The sequence below is a fragment of the Ascaphus truei genome, chromosome 1 (genome assembly GCF_040206685.1).
Source record: "Ascaphus truei isolate aAscTru1 chromosome 1, aAscTru1.hap1, whole genome shotgun sequence".
Taxonomy (NCBI): Eukaryota; Metazoa; Chordata; class Amphibia; order Anura; family Ascaphidae; genus Ascaphus; species Ascaphus truei.
In genome coordinates this window covers 297,696,743-297,710,853 of record NC_134483.1, presented here as the reverse complement: position 1 = coordinate 297,710,853, position 14,111 = coordinate 297,696,743, and positions in this window count along the sequence as shown.

Below are 14,111 nucleotides of genomic sequence, written 5' to 3'. Positions count from 1 at the left end.
CTCGGGAAGAGTGAAAGACGCGCAAGTTCATTTTTAGAGCTCCTAGACCTTCCTATAAGAAGTTAGCCAAAAAGTAGCTTCGAAAAACGCTTAGGTTAAGTTTCAGAGTTGCTTCTAATGTACCAAAGCTGGACTTAGACATAATTTCACTCTCACAACATTATGGCGGTTGGAGACAGTCCGAACCACAAGTACCGGGTCCATGGTTCTGGGCGTATACTGGGGGGACGGGGACGACTCCCATTAACCCCTGACTATACCGGGGATACGCTTATCACAATGCCTTTCTGGTCTGTGCTGAAGCAGGGCATTCTGGCAGCCAAGTGGCTTGACCTTTATTAGTGAGCCTGCTTACCACCTCTCGGAACCACAGACTTAGAAATCGCCAGCTCATATACAGTGCATAAAATATATTTATATATATACCCTTATACACCATTTTAATAAAAAATATCACAAAATTCTTCTAAGTCCCTCGGGAAGAGTGAAAGACGCGCACGTTCATTTTCAGAGCTCCTAGACCTTCCTATAAGAAGTTAGCCAAAAAGTAGCTTCGAAAAACGCTTAGGGTAAGTTTCAGAGTTGCTTCTAATGTACCAAAGCTGGACTTAGACATAATTTCACTCTCACAACATTATGGCTGGTTGGAGACCGTTCGAACCACAAGTACCGGGTCCATGGTTCTTGCCATATACTGGGTGGACGGGGACGACTCCCATTAACCCCTGACTATACCGGGGATACGCTTATCACAATGCCTTTCTGGTCTGTGCTGAAGCAGGGCATTCTGGCAGCCAAGTGGCTTGACCTTTATTAGTGAGCCTGGTTACCCCCTCTCGGAACCACAGACTTAGAAATCGCCAGCTCATATACAGTGCATAAAATATATTTATATATATACCCTTATACACCATTTTAATAAAAAATATCACAAAATTCTTCTAAGTCCCTCGGGAAGAGTGAAAGACGCGCACGTTCATTTTTAGAGCTCCTAGACCTTCCTATAAGAAGTTAGCCAAAAAGTAGCTTCGAAAAACGCTTAGGTTAAGTTTCAGAGTTGCTTCTAATGTACCAAAGCTGGACTTAGACATAATTTCACTCTCACAACATTATGGCTGGTTGGAGACAGTCCGAACCACAAGTACCGGGTCCATGGTTCTGGGCGTATACTGGGGGGACGGGGACGACTCCCATTAACCCCTGACTATACCGGGGTTACGCTTATCACAATGCCTTTCTGGTCTGTGCTGAAGCAGGGCATTCTGGCAGCCAAGTGGCTTGACCTTTATTAGTGAGCCTGCTTACCCCCTCTCGGAACCACAGACTTAGAAATCGCCAGCTCATATACAGTGCATAAAATATATTTATATAAATACCCTTATACACCATTTTAATAAAAAAATATCACAAAATTCTTCTAAGTCCCTCGGGAAGAGTGAAAGACGCGCACGTTCATTTTCAGAGCTCCTAGACCTTCCTATAAGAAGTTAGCCAAAAAGTAGCTTCGAAAAACGCTTAGGGTAAGTTTCAGAGTTGCTTCTAATGTACCAAAGCTGGACTTAGACATAATTTCACTCTCACAACATTATGGCTGGTTGGAGACAGTCCGAACCACAAGTACCGGGTCCATGGTTCTGGGCGTATACTGGGGGGGACGGGGACGACTCCCATTAACCCCTGACTATACCGGGGATACGCTTATCACAATGCCTTTCTGGTCTGTGCTGAAGCAGGGCATTCTGGCAGCCAAGTGGCTTGACCTTTATTAGTGAGCCTGGTTACCCCCTCTCGGAACCACAGACTTAGAAATCGCCAGCTCATATACAGTGCATAAAATATATTTATATATATACCCTTATACACCATTTTAATAAAAAATATCACAAAATTCTTCTAAGTCCCTCGGGAAGAGTGAAAGACGCGCACGTTCATTTTTAGAGCTCCTAGACCTTCCTATAAGAAGTTAGCCAAAAAGCAGTTTCGATAAACGCTTAGGTTAAGTTTCAGAGTTGCTTCTAATGTACCAAAGCTGGACTTAGACATAATTTCACTCTCACAACATTATGGCTGGTTGGAGACAGTCCGAACCACAAGTACCGGGTCCATGGTTCTGGGCGTATACTGGGGGGACGGGGACGACTCCCATTAACCCCTGACTATACCGGGGATACGCTTATCACAATGCCTTTCTGGTCTGTGCTGAAGCAGGGCATTCTGGCAGCCAAGTGGCTTGACCTTTATTAGTGAGCCTGCTTACCCCCTCTCGGAACCACAGACTTAGAAATCGCCAGCTCATATACAGTGCATAAAATATATTTATATATATACCCTTATTCACCATTTTAATAAAAAAATATCACAAAATTCTTCTAAGTCCCTCGGGAAGAGTGAAAGACGCGCACGTTCATTTTCAGAGCTCCTAGACCTTCCTATAAGAAGTTAGCCAAAAAGTAGCTTCGAAAAACGCTTAGGGTAAGTTTCAGAGTTGCTTCTAATGTACCAAAGCTGGACTTAGACATAATTTCACTCTCACAACATTATGGCTGGTTGGAGACAGTCCGAACCACAAGTACCGGGTCCATGGTTCTGGGCGTATACTGGGGGGGACGGGGACGAGTCCCATTAACCCCTGACTATACCGGGGATACGCTTATCACAATGCCTTTCTGGTCTGTGCTGAAGCAGGGCATTCTGGCAGCCAACTGGCATGACCTTTATTAGTGAGCCTGGTTACCCCCTCTCGGAACCACAGACTTAGAAATCGCCAGCTCATATACAGTGCATAAAATATATTTATATATATACCCTTATACACCATTTTAATAAAAAATATCACAAAATTCTTCTAAGTCCCTCGGGAAGAGTGAAAGACGCGCACGTTCATTTTTAGAGCTCCTAGACCTTCCTATAAGAAGTTAGCCAAAAAGTAGCTTCGAAAAACGCTTAGGTTAAGTTTCAGAGTTGCTTCTAATGTACCAAAGCTGGACTTAGACATAATTTCACTCTCACAACATTATGGCGGTTGGAGACAGTCCGAACCACAAGTACCGGGTCCATGGTTCTGGGCGTATACTGGGGGGACGGGGACGACTCCCATTAACCCCTGACTATACCGGGGATACGCTTATCACAATGCCTTTCTGGTCTGTGCTGAAGCAGGGCATTCTTGCAGCCAAGTGGCTTGACCTTTATTAGTGAGCCTGGTTACCCCCTCTCGGAACCACAGACATAGAAATCGCCAGCTCATATACAGTGCATAAAATATATTTATATATATACCCTTATACACCATTTTAATAAAAAATATCACAAAATTCTTCTAAGTCCCTCGGGAAGAGTGAAAGACGCGCACGTTCATTTTCAGAGCTCCTAGACCTTCCTATAAGAAGTTAGCCAAAAAGTAGCTTCGAAAAACGCTTAGGGTAAGTTTCAGAGTTGCTTCTAATGTACCAAAGCTGGACTTAGACATAATTTCACTCTCACAACATTATGGCTGGTTGGAGACAGTCCGAACAACAAGTACCGGGTCCATGGTTCTGGGCGTATACTGGGGGGGACGGGGACGACTCCCATTAACCCCTGACTATACCGGGGATACGCTTATCACAATGCCTTTCTGGTCTGTGCTGAAGCAGGGCATTCTGGCAGCCAAGTGGCTTGACCTTTATTAGTGAGCCTGGTTACCCCCTCTCGGAACCACAGACTTAGAAATCGCCAGCTCATATACAGTGCATAAAATATATTTATATATATACCCTTATACACCATTTTAATAAAAAATATCACAAAATTCTTCTAAGTCCCTCGGGAAGAGTGAAAGACGCGCACGTTCATTTTCAGAGCTCCTAGACCTTCCTATAAGAAGTTAGCCAAAAAGTAGCTTCGAAAAACGCTTAGGGTAAGTTTCAGAGTTGCTTCTAATGTACCAAAGCTGGACTTAGACATAATTTCACTCTCACAACCTTATGGTTGGTTGGAGACCGTTCGAACCACAAGTACCGGGACCATGGTTCTTGCCGTATACTGGGTGGACGGGGACGACTCCCATTAACCCCTGACTATACCGGGGATACGCTTATCACAATGCCTTTCTGGTCTGTGCTGAAGCAGGGCATTCTGGCAGCCAAGTGGCTTGACCTTTATTAGTGAGCCTGCTTACCCCCTCTCGGAACCACAGACTTAGAAATCGCCAGCTCATATACAGTGCATAAAATATATTTATATATATACCCTTATACACCATTTTAATAAAAAATATCACAAAATTCTTTTAAGTCCCTCGGGAAGAGTGAAAGACGCGCATGTTCATTTTCAGAGCTCCTAGACCTTCCTATAAGAAGTTAGCCAAAAAGTAGCTTCGAAAAACGCTTAGGGTAAGTTTCAGAGTTGCTTCTAATGTACCAAAGCTGGACTTAGACATAATTTCACTCTCACAACATTATGGCTGGTTGGAGACAGTCCGAACCACAAGTACCGGGTCCATGGTTCTGGGCGTATACTGGGGGGGACGGGGACGACTCCCATTAACCCCTGACTATACCGGGGATACGCTTATCACAATGCCTTTCTGGTCTGTGCTGAAGCAGGGCATTCTGGCAGCCAAGTGGCTTGACCTTTATTAGTGAGCCTGGTTACCCCCTCTCGGAACCACAGACTTAGAAATCGCCAGCTCATATACAGTGCATAAAATATATTTATATATATACCCTTATACACCATTTTAATAAAAAATATCACAAAATTCTTCTAAGTCCCTCAGGAAGAGTGCAAGACGCGCAAGTTCATTTTTAGAGCTCCTAGACCTTCCTATAAGAAGTTAGCCAAAAAGTAGCTTCGAAAAACGCTTAGGTTAAGTTTCAGAGTTGCTTCTAATGTACCAAAGCTGGACTTAGACATAATTTCACTCTCACAACATTATGGCGGTTGGAGACAGTCCGAACCACAAGTACCGGGTCCATGGTTCTGGGCGTATACTGGGGGGACGGGGACGACTCCCATTAACCCCTGACTATACCGGGGATACGCTTATCACAATGCCTTTCTGGTCTGTGCTGAAGCAGGGCATTCTGGCAGCCAAGTGGCTTGACCTTTATTAGTGAGCCTGCTTACCCCCTCTCGGAACCACAGACTTAGAAATCGCCAGCTCATATACAGTGCATAAAATATATTTATATATATACCCTTATACACCATTTTAATAAAAAATATCACAAAATTCTTCTAAGTCCCTCGGAAAGAGTGAAAGACGCGCACGTTCATTTTCAGAGCTACTAGACCTTCCTATAAGAAGTTAGCCAAAAAGTAGCTTCGAAATACGCTTAGGGTAAGTTTCAGAGTTGCTTCTAATGTACCAAAGCTGGACTTAGACATAATTTCACTCTCACAACATTATGGCTGGTTGGAGACAGTCCGAACCACAAGTACCGGGTCCATGGTTCTGGGCGTATACTGGGGGGGACGGGGACGACTCCCATTAACCCCTGACTATACCGGGGATACGCTTATCACAATGCCTTTCTGGTCTGTGCTGAAGCAGGGCATTCTGGCAGCCAAGTGGCTTGACCTTTATTAGTGAGCCTGGTTACCCCCTCTCGGAACCACAGACTTAGAAATCGCCAGCTCATATACAGTGCATAAAATATATTTATATATATACCCTTATACACCATTTTCATAAAAAATATCACAAAATTCTTCTAAGTCCCTCGGGAAGAGTGCAAGACGCGCAAGTTCATTTTTAGAGCTCCTAGACCTTCCTATAAGAAGTTAGCCAAAAAGTAGCTTCGAAAAACGCTTAGGTTAAGTTTCAGAGTTGCTTCTAATGTACCAAAGCTGGACTTAGACATAATTTCACTCTCACAACATTATGGCGGTTGGAGACAGTCCGAACCACAAGTACCGGGTCCATGGTTCTGGGCGTATACTGGGGGGACGGGGACGACTCCCATTAACCCCTGACTATACCGGGGATACGCTTATCACAATGCCTTTCTGGTCTGTGCTGAAGCAGGGCATTCTGGCAGCCAAGTGGCTTGACCTTTATTAGTGAGCCTGCTTACCCCCTCTCGGAACCACAGACTTAGAAATCGCCAGCTCATATACAGTGCATAAAATATATTTATATATATACCCTTATACACCATTTTAATAAAAAATATCACAAAATTCTTCTAAGTCCCTCGGGAAGAGTGAAAGACGCGCACGTTCATTTTCAGAGCTCCTAGACCTTCCTATAAGAAGTTAGCCAAAAAGTATCTTCGAAAAACGCTTAGGGTAAGTTTCAGAGTTGCTTCTAATGTACCAAAGCTGGACTTAGACATAATTTCACTCTCACAACATTATGGCTGGTTGGAGACAGTCCGAACCACAAGTACCGGGTCCATGGTTCTGGGCGTATACTGGGGGGACGGGGACGACTCCCATTAACCCCTGACTATACCGGGGTTACGCTTATCACAATGCCTTTCTGGTCTGTGCTGAAGCAGGGCATTCTGGCAGCCAAGTGGCTTGACCTTTATTAGTGAGCCTGGTTACCCCCTCTCGGAACCACAGACTTAGAAATCGCCAGCTCATATACAGTGCATAAAATATATTTATATATATACCCTTATACACCATTTTCATAAAAAATATCACAAAATTCTTCTAAGTCCCTCGGGAAGAGTGCAAGACGCGCAAGTTCATTTTTAGAGCTCCTAGACCTTCCTATAAGAAGTTAGCCAAAAAGTAGCTTCGAAAAACGCTTAGGTTAAGTTTCAGAGTTGCTTCTAATGTACCAAAGCTGGACTTAGACATAATTTCACTCTCACAACATTATGGCGGTTGGAGACAGTCCGAACCACAAGTACCGGGTCCATGGTTCTGGGCGTATACTGGGGGGACGGGGACGACTCCCATTAACCCCTGACTATACCGGGGATACGCTTATCACAATGCCTTTCTGGTCTGTGCTGAAGCAGGGCATTCTGGCAGCCAAGTGGCTTGACCTTTATTAGTGAGCCTGCTTACCCCCTCTCGGAACCACAGACTTAGAAATCGCCAGCTCATATACAGTGCATAAAATATATTTATATATATACCCTTATACACCATTTTAATAAAAAATATCACAAAATTCTTCTAAGTCCCTCGGGAAGAGTGAAAGACGCGCACGTTCATTTTCAGAGCTCCTAGACCTTCCTATAAGAAGTTAGCCAAAAAGTATCTTCGAAAAACGCTTAGGGTAAGTTTCAGAGTTGCTTCTAATGTACCAAAGCTGGACTTAGACATAATTTCACTCTCACAACATTAAGGCTGGTTGGAGACAGTCCGAACCACAAGTACCGGGTCCATGGTTCTGGGCGTATACTGGGGGGGACGGGGACGACTCCCATTAACCCCTGACTATACCGGGGATACGCTTATCACAATGCCTTTCTGGTCTGTGCTGAAGCAGGGCATTCTGGCAGCCAAGTGGCTTGACCTTTATTAGTGAGCCTGGTTACCCCCTCTCGGAACCACAGACTTAGAAATCGCCAGCTCATATACAGTGCATAAAATATATTTATATATATACCCTTATACACCATTTTAATAAAAAATATCACAAAATTCTTCTAAGTCCCTCGGGAAGAGTGAAAGACGCGCACGTTCATTTTCAGAGCTCCTAGACCTTCCTATAAGAAGTTAGCCAAAAAGTAGCTTCGAAAAACGCTTAGGGTAAGTTTCAGAGTTGCTTCTAATGTACCAAAGCTGGACTTAGACATAATTTCACTCTCACAACATTAAGGCTGGTTGGAGACAGTCCGAACCACAAGTACCGGGTCCATGGTTCTGGGCGTATACTGGGGGGGACGGGGACGACTCCCATTAACCCCTGACTATACCGGGGATATGCTTATCACAATGCCTTTCTGGTCTGTGCTGAAGCAGGGCATTCTGGCAGCCAAGTGGCTTGACCTTTATTAGTGAGCCTGGTTACCCCCTCTCGGAACCACAGACTTAGAAATCGCCAGCTCATATACAGTGCATAAAATATATTTATATATATACCCTTATACACCATTTTAATAAAAAATATCACAAAATTCTTCTAAGTCCCTCGGGAAGAGTGAAAGACGCGCAAGTTCATTTTTAGAGCTCCTAGACCTTCCTATAAGAAGTTAGCCAAAAAGTAGCTTCGAAAAACGCTTAGGTTAAGTTTCAGAGTTGCTTCTAATGTACCAAAGCTGGACTTAGACATAATTTCACTCTCACAACATTATGGCGGTTGGAGACAGTCCGAACCACAAGTACCGGGTCCATGGTTCTGGGCGTATACTGGGGGGACGGGGACGACTCCCATTAACCCCTGACTATACCGGTGATACGCTTATCACAATGCCTTTCTGGTCTGTGCTGAAGCAGGGCATTCTGGCAGCCAAGTGGCTTGACCTTTATTAGTGAGCCTGCTTACCCCCTCTCGGAACCACAGACTTAGAAATCGCCAGCTCATATACAGTGCATAAAATATATTTATATATATACCCTTATACACCATTTTAATAAAAAATATCACAAAATTCTTCTAAGTCCCTCGGGAAGAGTGAAAGACGCGCACGTTCATTTTCAGAGCTAATAGACCTTCCTATAAGAAGTTAGCCAAAAAGTAGCTTCGAAAAACGCTTAGGGTAAGTTTCAGAGTTGCTTCTAATGTACCAAAGCTGGACTTAGACATAATTTCACTCTCACAACATTATGGCTGGTTGGAGACAGTCCGAACCACAAGTACCGGGTCCATGGTTCTGGGCGTATACTGGGGGGGACGGGGACGACTCCCATTAACCCCTGACCATTAACCCCTGACTATACCGGGGATACGCTTATCACAATGCCTTTCTGGTCTGTGCTGAAGCAGGGCATTCTGGCAGCCAAGTGGCTTGACCTTTATTAGTGAGCCTGGTTACCCCCTCTCGGAACCACAGACTTAGAAATCGCCAGCTCATATACAGTGCATAAAATATATTTATATATATACCCTTATACACCATTTTAATAAAAAATATCACAAAATTCTTCTAAGTCCCTCGGGAAGAGTGAAAGACGCGCAAGTTCATTTTTAGAGCTCCTAGACCTTCCTATAAGAAGTTAGCCAAAAAGTAGCTTCGAAAAACGCTTAGGTTAAGTTTCAGAGTTGCTTCTAATGTACCAAAGCTGGACTTAGACATAATTTCACTCTCACAACATTATGGCGGTTGGAGACAGTCCGAACCACAAGTACCGGGTCCATGGTTCTGGGCGTATACTGGGGGGACGGGGACGACTCCCATTAACCCCTGACTATACCGGGGATACGCTTATCACAATGCCTTTCTGGTCTGTGCTGAAGCAGGGCATTCTGGCAGCCAAGTGGCTTGACCTTTATTAGTGAGCCTGCTTACCCCCTCTCGGAACCACAGACTTAGAAATCGCCAGCTCATATACAGTGCATAAAATATATTTATATATATACCCTTATACACCATTTTAATAAAAAATATCACAAAATTCTTCTAAGTCCCTCGGGAAGAGTGAAAGACGCGCACGTTCATTTTCAGAGCTCCTAGACCTTCCTATAAGAAGTTAGCCAAAAAGTAGCTTCGAAAAACGCTTAGGGTAAGTTTCAGAGTTGCTTCTAATGTACCAAAGCTGGACTTAGACATAATTTCACTCTCACAACATTAAGGCTGGTTGGAGACAGTCCGAACCACAAGTACCGGGTCCATGGTTCTGGGCGTATACTGGGGGGGACGGGGACGACTCCCATTAACCCCTGACTATACCGGGGATACGCTTATCACAATGCCTTTCTGGTCTGTGCTGAAGCAGGGCATTCTGGCAGCCAAGTGGCTTGACCTTTATTAGTGAGCCTGGTTACCCCCTCTCGGAACCACAGACTTAGAAATCGCCAGCTCATATACAGTGCATAAAATATATTTATATATATACCCTTATACACCATTTTAATAAAAAATATCACAAAATTCTTCTAAGTCCCTCGGGAAGAGTGAAAGACGCGCACGTTCATTTTCAGAGCTCCTAGACCTTCCTATAAGAAGTTAGCCAAAAAGTAGCTTCGAAAAACGCTTAGGGTAAGTTTCAGAGTTGCTTCTAATGTACCAAAGCTGGACTTAGACATAATTTCACTCTCACAACATTAAGGCTGGTTGGAGACAGTCCGAACCACAAGTACCGGGTCCATGGTTCTGGGCGTATACTGGGGGGGACGGGGACGACTCCCATTAACCCCTGACTATACCGGGGATACGCTTATCACAATGCCTTTCTGGTCTGTGCTGAAGCAGGGCATTCTGGCAGCCAAGTGGCTTGACCTTTATTAGTGAGCCTGGTTACCCCCTCTCGGAAACACAGACTTAGAAATCGCCAGCTCATATACAGTGCATAAAATATATTTATATATATACCCTTATACACCATTTTAATAAAAAATATCACAAAATTCTTCTAAGTCCCTCGGGAAGAGTGAAAGACGCGCACGTTCATTTTCAGAGCTCCTAGACCTTCCTATAAGAAGTTAGCCAAAAAGTAGCTTCGAAAAACGCTTAGGTTAAGTTTCAGAGTTGCTTCTAATGTACCAAAGCTGGACTTAGACATAATTTCACTCTCACAACATTATGGCTGGTTGGAGACAGTCCGAACCACAAGTACCGGGTCCATGGTTCTGGGCGTATACTGGGGATACGGGGACGACTCCCATTAACCCCTGACTATACCGGGGATACGCTTATCACAATGCCTTTCTGGTCTGTGCTGAAGCAGGGCATTCTGGCAGCCAAGTGGCTTGACCTTTATTAGTGAGCCTGGTTACCCCCTCTCGGAACCACAGACTTAGAAATCGCCAGCTCATATACAGTGCATAAAATATATTTATATATATACCCTTATACACCATTTTAATAAAAAATATCACAAAATTCTTCTAAGTCCCTCGGGAAGAGTGAAAGACGCGCACGTTCATTTTCAGAGCTTCTAGACCTTCCTATAAGAAGTTAGCCACAAAAGTAGCTTCGAAAAACGCTTAGGTTAAGTTTCAGAGTTGCTTCTAATGTACCAAAGCTGGACTTAGACATAATTTCACTCTCACAACATTATGGCTGGTTGGAGACAGTCCGAACCACAAGTACCGGGTCCATGGTTCTGGGCGTATACTGGGGGGGACGGGGACGACTCCCATTAACCCCTGACTATACCGGGGATACGCTTATCACAATGCCTTTCTGGTCTGTGCTGAAGCAGGGCATTCTGGCAGCCAAGTGGCTTGACCTTTATTAGTGAGCCTGGTTACCCCCTCTCGGAACCACAGACTTAGAAATCGCCAGCTCATATACAGTGCATAAAATATATTTATATATATACCCTTATACACCATTTTAATAAAAAATATCACAAAATTCTTCTAAGTCCCTCGGGAAGAGTGCAAGACGCGCAAGTTCATTTTTAGAGCTCCTAGACCTTCCTATAAGAAGTTAGCCAAAAAGTAGCTTCGAAAAACGCTTAGGTTAAGTTTCAGAGTTGCTTCTAATGTACCAAAGCTGGACTTAGACATAATTTCACTCTCACAACATTATGGCGGTTGGAGACAGTCCGAACCACAAGTACCGGGTCCATGGTTCTGGGCGTATACTGGGGGGACGGGGACGACTCCCATTAACCCCTGACTATACCGGGGATACGCTTATCACAATGCCTTTCTGGTCTGTGCTGAAGCAGGGCATTCTGGCAGCCAAGTGGCTTGACCTTTATTAGTGAGCCTGCTTACCCCCTCTCGGAACCACAGACTTAGAAATCGCCAGCTCATATACAGTGCATAAAATATATTTATATATATACCCTTATACACCATTTTAATAAAAAATATCACAAAATTCTTCTAAGTCCCTCGGGAAGAGTGAAAGACGCGCACGTTCATTTTCAGAGCTCCTAGACCTTCCTATAAGAAGTTAGCCAAAAAGTAGCTTCGAAAAACGCTTAGGGTAAGTTTCAGAGTTGCTTCTAATGTACCAAAGCTGGACTTAGACATAATTTCACTCTCACAACATTAAGGCTGGTTGGAGACAGTCCGAACCACAAGTACCGGGTCCATGGTTCTGGGCGTATACTGGGGGGGACGGGGACGACTCCCATTAACCCCTGACTATACCGGGGATACGCTTATCACAATGCCTTTCTGGTCTGTGCTGAAGCAGGGCATTCTGGCAGCCAAGTGGCTTGACCTTTATTAGTGAGCCTGGTTACCCCCTCTCGGAACCACAGACTTAGAAATCGCCAGCTCATATACAGTGCATAAAATATATTTATATATATACCCTTATACACCATTTTAATAAAAAATATCACAAAATTCTTCTAAGTCCCTCGGGAAGAGTGAAAGACGCGCACGTTCATTTTCAGAGCTCCTAGACCTTCCTATAAGAAGTTAGCCAAAAAGTAGCTTCGAAAAACGCTTAGGGTAAGTTTCAGAGTTGCTTCTAATGTACCAAAGCTGGACTTAGACATAATTTCACTCTCACAACATTAAGGCTGGTTGGAGACAGTCCGAACCACAAGTACCGGGTCCATGGTTCTGGGCGTATACTGGGGGGGACGGGGACGACTCCCATTAACCCCTGACTATACCGGGGATACGCTTATCACAATGCCTTTCTGGTCTGTGCTGAAGCAGGGCATTCTGGCAGCCAAGTGGCTTGACCTTTATTAGTGAGCCTGGTTACCCCCTCTCGGAACCACAGACTTAGAAATCGCCAGCTCATATACAGTGCATAAAATATATTTATATATATACCCTTATACACCATTTTAATAAAAAATATCACAAAATTCTTCTAAGTCCCTCGGGAAGAGTGAAAGACGCGCACGTTCATTTTCAGAGCTCCTAGACCTTCCTATAAGAAGTTAGCCAAAAAGTAGCTTCGAAAAACGCTTAGGTTAAGTTTCAGAGTTGCTTCTAATGTACCAAAGCTGGACTTAGACATAATTTCACTCTCACAACATTATGGCTGGTTGGAGACAGTCCGAACCACAAGTACCGGGTCCATGGTTCTGGGCGTATACTGGGGATACGGGGACGACTCCCATTAACCCCTGACTATACCGGGGATACGCTTATCACAATGCCTTTCTGGTCTGTGCTGAAGCAGGGCATTCTGGCAGCCAAGTGGCTTGACCTTTATTAGTGAGCCTGGTTACCCCCTCTCGGAACCACAGACTTAGAAATCGCCAGCTCATATACAGTGCATAAAATATATTTATATATATACCCTTATACACCATTTTAATAAAAAATATCACAAAATTCTTCTAAGTCCCTCGGGAAGAGTGAAAGACGCGCACGTTCATTTTCAGAGCTTCTAGACCTTCCTACAGTATAAGAAGTTAGCCACAAAAGTAGCTTCGAAAAACGCTTAGGTTAAGTTTCAGAGTTGCTTCTAATGTAGCAAAGCTGGACTTAGACATAATTTCACTCTCACAACATTATGGCTGGTTGGAGACAGTCCGAACCACAAGTACCGGGTCCATGGTTCTGGGCGTATACTGGGGGGACGGGGACGACTCCCATTAAACCCTGACTATACCGGGGAAACGCTTATCACAATGCCTTTCTGGTCTGTGCTGAAGCATTGCATTCTGGCAGCCAAGTTGCTTGACCTTTATTAGTGAGCCTGGTTACCCCCTCTCGGAACCACAGACTTAGAAATCGCCAGATCATATACAGTGCATAAAATATATTTATATATATACCCTTATACACCATTTTAATAAAAAATATCACAAAATTCTTCTAAGTCCCTCGGGAAGAGTGAAAGACGCGCACGTTCATTTTCAGAGCTTCTAGACCTTCCTATAAGAAGATAGCCAAAAAGTAGCTTCGAAAAACGCTTACGTTAAGTTTCAGAGTTGCTTCTAATGTACCAAAGCTGGACTTAGACATAATTTCACTCTCACAACATTATGGCTGGTTGGAGACAGTCCGAACCACAAGTACCGGGTCCATGGTTCTGGGCGTATACTGGGGGGACGGGGACGACTCCCATTAACCCCTGACTATACCGGGGATACGCTTATCACAATGCCTTTCTAGTCTGTGCTGAAGCAGG